The sequence below is a fragment of the Alligator sinensis genome, unplaced genomic scaffold (assembly GCF_000455745.1).
Source record: "Alligator sinensis unplaced genomic scaffold, ASM45574v1 scaffold1438_1, whole genome shotgun sequence".
NCBI lineage: Eukaryota > Metazoa > Chordata > Crocodylia > Alligatoridae > Alligator > Alligator sinensis.
In genome coordinates this window covers 391,868-399,856 of record NW_005842773.1, presented here as the reverse complement: position 1 = coordinate 399,856, position 7,989 = coordinate 391,868, and the positions used below count along the sequence as shown (strand labels likewise).

Below are 7,989 nucleotides of genomic sequence, written 5' to 3'. Positions count from 1 at the left end.
GCTTTCTGTAGGAGAAGTGGAGGGGCAGGCAGGGAGGCAGGCAGAGTCTTATCTGCTGCCACTGAACCGTATGTAGATTGAGGCTGTAAAAGCCTTAATTGGATGGAGAAAGGGTTAACCAACTTGTAGTGGCTGCTGCAAAGAGAGAAGATGCTGCCCACTGGCAGTGCAAATAGTTGTGATTAGAGCTGTTTCTAGTCTGACCCCACATGCTCCTCCTGGAAACAGAGGGATGCAGTACAATCCCCCCTCGCTTGCCCTGCAACATGTGGGGTTGGATCAAGAAGGGTTGTGACAAGAGCTTGCACTGCACAGCCACAGCTGCTTCCTGATCTGCCTCCACAGGGAGGCATTTAAACTTGTGTGGGGCATTTAAACTTGGCCACAGTGGCACCCACGTGGTGCAGCACCTCTGGAAGGAGCTCACAGCATCCTGATTGAGAACTCTTTTACACCCGACTGCCCCCACCCCATGGATTCCCAACTCATCCCAAACACTGACACACCTGGCTACGCACCATATTGCCCCCACCAGTCCCCCCACCCGGCCTGACCCTCCTGGCTCTGGTCTCCCATCCTGGCATGGACCCTCAGTGAAGGACTATAGTCTGCCTACCTATGACATTAGTGGTGTTGCAGGTAAAGACAAAGGAGCAGCAGCAAGAGCATGTGGCTTTTTGGGCAAGAGTATGGCAGGGAGCTACAGGGAGCCCCGTGAGCCACAAAGCCCAGAAGAAGAGGTCCCTTCAGGATTTTGTGCTCCTGCTCAGACACTGTGGCCTTGCTATGCTGTCTCTGTGCTTCAACACTGCCTCCATTTCCTTTCTGACCACAGAGCTTGATTGTTGCTCTGGTAGATTTCTGCTTTTATGGATGATACAGTTTTCCAACAGATTTTATGGACAGGCATATTTAGGCTTGATTTTTTTCAGGGAGTATCCGTAAATTTATGAACAGTTCCATAAATTGGAACTTTTCCATCCCTCCCCCAGAGCACTGGGATTGGAAGAGATCTTGGGGAAGGATGACGGCCAGCTACACAGTCAATAATGAGAGCACTCCTTCTCCCGCTCCCCCCCTCCTTAGTTTAGTAAGGGGCCACAAACTGAAATTTGAGGAAAAACCAAAATAATGACTAGCATCAAATAAGGTAGGGGACCTGTGGAAAGAAACAGTGTGTCCATATGAAAAGATTGTATCTTAATCCATATGCACAAGTTTGGAGAATATTAAGGTTGCAGGGACAGCAGTATCCAGACTCAACTTTTCAACTTTACCTATGTTCTTTAAATAAAGATTTGCTTGTGGATTTCCTAGGTTTTTAAATATTCAAATGGCAAAAAACCCAGAATTGCCATGAATGCCGATGTGTTTTGTCAGCAGGCTTGGAACCTTAAGGTCTACCTCGCACACTTCTGCCACTCCAGCAGTTAATGGTAACTGCTGATATTTGCAGTAATAGGTGGGGTGAACAAAAATAGATATATCTATCTAGGTCTATCTACTTGGGTTAGTCTATAGGTGCAAATCTACTCTGCCTTTTACTTGAGTTCAGACTAACATAGTTAACTATGTTTCATAGTAATGGGTTGCCAGCTTCAGTGTGGATCAGCGTTAGGGGGAAAGATGCCCTCTCTGGAGTTGGCTTCATAGACATTTGCTAGCAAAAAAGCATTGTGAGACTCAGAAATTTTGGGTGGTATTCCAACCTTTTGAAGGGAAGTGTGCTCAGGCTTTTCTCCTCTTTAAGTCTGACCACTTCTCTCCAGCCTCCCAGGCTTTCCCAGCCTCCACTTCCATTCCTCCTGTAACATTTTAGCAGTGAAATTCTAGCATGTTTCTACTGAGCATGAGCAAACTATGATTTTCCCCTGCTTCCCATAGGTACATAGATTTTCCATATTTAAGTGAGTTTTCATGTGGCAAAAACCACATCCTTGCCAAAAAAACCCCAATCTCCTTTGCCAATTCTCAAGTCTCTCCACCCTGCAAAGGGGTGGGGTTACTGGACATTCTCAGGGAAATGCCACTACTTTAGTGTCCACCACCTTTGTTCTGGGAAAAAAGCGAAATTGTTTTGGTTACAATGTGCTCAAGTGTGTGGAAGAATCATGAGAAATAGTTATATTTAGAGAACTCCTGGCAGTTAGAGAGGAAAGTAACTTTTTGTTCCCAAGGTAGCGATTTTGTTTATTTGTGTGGGTTGCATTGTAGGTGCTGTTTTGAATGCTAATGAATGATTTATGTTGGAGTGCAGTTCAGGAGTAGAAGTGGAACTTGAAGGAAGAGTTGCTTAGGCATTGCCAGCTCTTGAGGTGAAGAGCTAAAAAGGAGCCTGTATTCAGATTCAGAACATGTGGAGAACCATACCTGGCACACGTGTTTCTGAGTGCAGGTTTGCAGACTAACACGGAATGTAACCACTTTGACTGTACCACAGGGTGGAAGCATAATGAGCAGTTCTGTGTCCTGGACAGGGCAGCAGCCACAGCTGAGCTGATGATGGCGACTTGGCAGCCAGGAAAGCAGCAGCAGTGCCTAATATTTTTGCATCCTCACTTCTGGTTGCAACCCTTCTTAGTTACACTACTGCTGCAGGGAGTTTCTTGGATGGGTTTTTGTGCTAGTATGTCTGTTCCTCATGCAGGAGACATAGGAGATGGGGATGATACAGTCATCACTAGCCAGTAGCATAACATGAATATTTTAGTAAAACTACCAGTGCAAACCCGTGTTAATTTTTCTTACTCACTTCTTATATTGTTGTAGGCCAAAACACCTTTCTGAGTTGCTTTGGTTGTATTCATTAATTGTGTTCATGCAGCTTTACAACCATCAGGATCATTTTTTTTCAACATTTATATTCACCCAAAACAATTTCATAGTGTGAGAGTAGCTCTTTTCCTGTAAATTGATGTATTTTAAGCTTAAGTCAAAAGAGCCATGTTGATTTTTTTTCAACAGCTGAGGACCTAGTTCTAGATGTTTAGTCCATTTGTGATGCAAAAAATTGATGCTGAGTTTCCAGACTGCTGCCTTAGTTCATTCATTTTTTATGGGTTTCTAGCAGCAGACTGGCTGTATGGCCAGAGAAAGGTAGCTGGCCTTTGAATTAATATAAAAGAAATAAAAACATTTTTGATGTGTTTACTACAAAGAATAGCTTAGTAGAAAATAAAGAGTACACAAAGGCACCAAATTAGAAAGAGTAATAGGTGATTTTTTTCCCAAGTTCTGAGTCATAGAGCTTTAGCATATCAGTTGAATGTCATTCAAACAATTGGTTGACACTGTAAACTAGGATAACATGCTGAGGAAAACTCTATATACCTCTTTTTTGCTGTGTTTGTTTTTAAGTTGTATGTTAAATATTATTTTTTAATTATATTGATACTTACTTGTCCCACACTTTTCATGAGCTGTGAATTCAAGTAAGCATTTTATGTGATCTACATTTGTATGCAAAATCTTGTGCATGGAATTACTCAAAAGAATTTCACTAGGAAATAGTTTAATCAGAAATGTAGTTTCGTCAGAATGTAAGTATATTGTGGGAATGAGTTGGGTTTGACAAAATTTCCATTTTAAAATTTTAAGTTGTTTTGTGTGTAGTTTTATATTTTGGTGAAAGTAATTTTAAAAAATAATTACTTAATATCCTGGGTCTTCATCATCAAAACAAAATGATTCAACCAAAATTTGTCGAGAGCTTTTAGCTGAAACTTCTCTGAAATGCAATTGCCTGGAATATATTGAAATTATGGCTCTTTGTTCTGATATAGAATGAAAACAAATTGGACCTGTTGGAGATTACCTGCAGAATGGAAGGCTGGTTGGTGATCACCAATGTCTGTGTTCTTTGTAGGTGAAAAAAATTAGTGATTTGCCATCTTTAACTGTTCTTGGCATTTTGTGGCTGTTGAAATATTAGAATCTACAATATCATAAAGGTTGTCCTTAGGGTAGAGTGCATTTGGATGTTTAGAAGCACTGATACAGCGTGTATGGAATAGTTCTACCACATAAAATATTTATATATAGTTTTAAGGGCCTGGCTTGGTGGAGCGAGGAGAATCTATTTGATAAAAATGCATAGAATGATTTTGTCAGGTGGTATATGAAAAACATATCACAGTAGCAGAGTTATAATTTGCATAGTTTTTCAATTGTTTTTTGTCTCTAAACCACAGCGGATTAACTTTGTTTCATTACAAAGTAACTCTTATATCCACACCATCAATGCCAGTGGGGCAGAGGTGTAATGATATTCACAACCAAACTTGCTATATAACTGAACATACAAATACTAGAACTCTTGGTTCCAATATGATACCGTTTATTAGATCAACTGGAAAACGGCTAGAAAATTGTCCTTTTCTGCATGCTTTCGGGATCAAAACTTTCGTCGGGCTCTGGGAAAAGTGTAGACAGTACAAGATGGTAAAAAGTCCCCATAGGTAGGAAATAAACTTCATTTTTGCACAGAGGGAGCTGAAGATGGAAAGCTGTCCCTCTGGGTCCATGAGAGTGTCTTTGTGAGCTGTGTTGAGTAGCTCTTTGATGTGTTGATCAGGTAGAATTCCTTCCCTGAAGGTGTCAGATGGGAGGCAGGGAGGTAAAAAAACCTTAAAACTTCCTTGTTGTTCTGCAGTGAAGTTTAAAATCCCAGATCAGCTAAAATTCGGCATCTTCCATGTTACAGGCATGTACTTGGTAGCCATGTTGGTCTGAGACGAAAAGACATACAAATACTAGAACTCTTGGTTCCAATATGATACCTTTTATTAGACCAACTGGAAAATGGCAAGAAAATTGTCCTTTTCTGCAAGCTTTCGGGATCAAAGTCCCTTCATCAGACACCTCCAGGGAAGGAATTCTTCCTGATCAACACATCAAAGAGCTGTTTAACAGCTCACAAAGACACTTTCATGGACCCAGAGGGACAGACTTCCATCTTCAGCTCCCTCTGTGCAAAAATGAAATTTATTTCCTACCTACGGGGACTTTTTACCATCTTGTAGCATCTACACTTTTCCCAGAGCCTGACGAAAGGACTTTGATCCTGAAAGCATGCAGAAAAGGACAATTTTCATGCCATTTTCCAGTTGGTCTAATAAAAGGTATCATTTTGGAACCAAGAGTTCTAGTTTTTTGTATGTCTTTTTGTCTCAGACCAACACGGCTACCAAGTACACACCTATAACTGAATTAACATTTATTATGTTAACAAGTCAACTTTATGCTGTCTGTCTTTATGCAACTTTATGCTGCTAGTCAGCTGCCTTTTTCACCAAGTAAATTAACTGTGGTGGATAGATTGCAGGTTGGAATGATAATGTTGTCTATGTAGAAATCTGCCAATAATTGATAGCAATAAGGAATGAAGATGAAGAATAGGTGGACCTGCAACTAGTTTTCATTCCAGCTACTATGTGCTGGAAGGTGTGATATGAATCAATTTTGTGACCATGCAAATAAGAATGTATATGGATTTATTTTGTTTTTAATAGTAAAATTGTTGTATTATAATTGGGGCATCACACACATTAATTTTTAGAATAGAATAACACAATGATGACCAAATTTGTATCTTCAGAAACCACTGTGTTATACCTTAACAGAGGTTATAAAATATCTGTCATATTGATCCTTTTGTGTGATATTCTTTAAAAACAGAATTTGGTTTATTCTTATGTTCACAAGTGATTATGGCTTTAACGACAATATCAATGCATTCAACATTAAACAGAGGTATGAATCTCTGTAGGCATGGAAGTATCCTTGCAAAATATGCATCTATTACGCTGGCCATTGGGAAGAAATTGGAATAAAAATGGTAGGTCATCTCAACCACTCAGGACGATGTCTATGAGCAGCATGACACCCTGATGGTACCATGCTGTTTGATTCATTTGAGATATAGAGACGGCATTTAGCAGGGTGGTCATATATCAAACATTAGGTTTTCTTGAAACACTGTAATTATAATAAGGTTTTCAGAGACCTTAAAACCAGAAGAGACCATTATGATAATTTAATCTGACCTCCTACATAATGCAGGCTAGAAAACATTTACCAAACATTTCTGTGTCGGACCCAACACTTGTTTCAGATACTGCATATTTTTTCTTAGGAAGAGATCCTGGACAGGTTCTTATGCCACCTTATTCAACTTCTAAGTGGTGTCTAGGTGTGCAAGTGCGAACTTGTTTTACACCGCTCAAGCCCCTGAAAAACTGCTATCACAAAAGGTGGTGATTTAGTTTTATGACTAAGATGAAGGTACAAAAATAGATGCGTTAGTATTTTTTTCGGGACTGAAACAGGATGGAATAGAATAGCACTTACAAGCTATTAGTTGGAGTAGGAGCTGGCTCCTACTCTCTATTTTAAAGGCTTCAAGTAATGGAAAATACATCACATTCTTAAGTGGTTCCAATGATCAATTATTGTCATGGTTAGAAAATTGCACCACCTTTCTAGTTCCAGCTTCCAACAGCTTCTCATTATGTCTCTTTCTCTTAGATATTAAACAGCCATCTTCTTCCTCACACTGGCGCTTGTACCTTGTAATCAAGTAATCTTTTAACCTTCGCTTGCATGAGCTAAATTGACCAAGCTTCTTTTGTCTTTTACTGTAATTCATCTTTTTAGAGATCAAATCTTTTCTCTAGGTTTTTTTTCTGCTGTTTCGTAAAGAGGGAACGTAGTTGCATTATTTTCATCAAGTTTTCTTTGTTTGCACACTGGTAGAGTCCATTTAAGTACAAACAGATTAGTGAACATTTATGAAATTAAAATATTGCATTGCACTGACCAGTCCCTGGAAATCAATACATGGGCTTGGTTTTTGACATGCAAGTCACAGAAAGGAATCTTATAACATATGACTTTGTATGGTGCAGGTATTGATAGTAGGGAATGGAGAAAGTGCTTGACAGGCTGTTCTGGTAACATATGTCCATAGTATTGGGACACAATCTTCTGCTGAAAAACAAATTGAAGTGCTTGGCATGGGAGTTCTGATAGGGTAGTGGTTCTTCTGGAAAGACATAGGACCATCTTAGGAGTGCTTAAATAGTTTAATGGCAGGAATAGTGAAATAATTCCTAAAGTTAACTCAGCAGACAGAGCTGGTAGATCCACATACATACTTAATGGTGTGTCTACATGAGATGTTTACTGCAGTGTAGACCAATTCTCTCTGCAGTAAACATCACATGTCTACGCATGCAGCCCTTTTAGGCCATAGGAAACTAATTAACTTTTTAGAAGAGTAGTACTTTTTCATGGACAGAAAAATAGGGGAATTTCTCATGTTTCAACCACTTTTAATTGGAGTCTGCTTTTACCAGAAGTTTCCTGATCAGGAGAACCAAATGTGCATGTAACATGGAGGGACAGCTGCATTCATGGATAAAAAAGGAGAATGGGGACCATCAATCTTGTTCACATCACTTTGTTGAGTAGTTGGATTCATATTTGAAGTATCATTAAAGTAGAAAATGTGACTAGCATAAAGAGCCAAACTAGCTTTGTCTTGGGACAACACTTGTTTAGATGTACATATAATATTTTTTTGGGGAAAAATCCTATGTAATTTATTGCAGTTTAGTAGCCAAAGCTCAGACTGCAATGAACTACAGCCCTGATCTGTCCAATACACTTTGACTATAATGTCCACTAATATCGTTTAAATCGGGGGTCGGCCACCTTTTACCAATGGTGGGCTGAAGTAACACAGCCTGGCCCTAAGGTTGCTTGGATTCCAGCCACTGCTGTATCCTTTGCTCTTGATTCCTCCTCTTACTGTATGCTGCTGAATGCTACCGCTTCACCAGATTGCTCATTTTCCTCCTTTGCTGTGAAAGCTGCCAATTACCCCTAAGTGCCACTGTAAGCCAGATCGCATATTGGTTCATAGATTCATAGATGTTAGGGTCAGAAGGGACCTCAATAGATCATCGAGTCCGACCCCCTGCATCAGCA

At 39.8% G+C, this 7,989-nt stretch overlaps 1 long non-coding RNA gene across 1 annotated transcript in view; it reads left to right on the top strand.

The window, feature by feature from the left end:
* LOC102374352 overlaps positions 1-7,989 on the top strand; it is a 34,763-nt gene that overhangs the window by 10,034 nt on the left and 16,740 nt on the right. The window lies entirely within an intron of this gene.